Genomic DNA, 625 nt, shown 5'->3' on the forward strand with positions numbered 1-625 from the left:
AAGAGGATTTTCTGGAGCTACAGAAGCCCAATTGGCGCGCTCTCAACGGCGTTGGAAAGTAGACATCCTGGGCTTTCCAGCAATATATGATAGACCATACTTTGCCCAAGATTTGATGGCCCAAACCGGCGTTCCAAATCAGCTCAAAACTGCCCGGCGTTAAACGCCGGAACTGGCACAAGAATAGGAGTTAAACGCCCAAACTGGCACAAAAGCTGGCGTTTAACTCCAAGAGAAGTCTCTACAAGAAAATGCTTCAATGCTCAGCCCAAGCACACACCAAGTGGGCCCGGAAGTGGATTTTGATGTAATTTACTCATCTTTGTAAACCCTAAGCTACTAGTTATCTATAAATAGGACCTTTTGCTATTGTATTAAAGAAGCTTTTGATCATGTTTTTATGATTGAACCCTCTTTGGGAGGCTGGCCATTTGGCCATGCCTAGACCTTGTTATTATGTATTTTCACCGGTGGAGTTTCTACACACCATAGATTAAGGTGTGGAGCTCTGCTGTACCTCGAGTATTAATGCAATTACTATTGTTCTTCTATTCAATTCAGCTTACTCTTGTTCTAAGATATTCATTTTCACCCAAGAACATGATGAATGTGATGATTATGTGAC

The sequence above is a fragment of the Arachis duranensis genome, chromosome 7 (assembly GCF_000817695.3).
Source record: "Arachis duranensis cultivar V14167 chromosome 7, aradu.V14167.gnm2.J7QH, whole genome shotgun sequence".
Classification (NCBI taxonomy): domain Eukaryota; kingdom Viridiplantae; phylum Streptophyta; class Magnoliopsida; order Fabales; family Fabaceae; genus Arachis; species Arachis duranensis.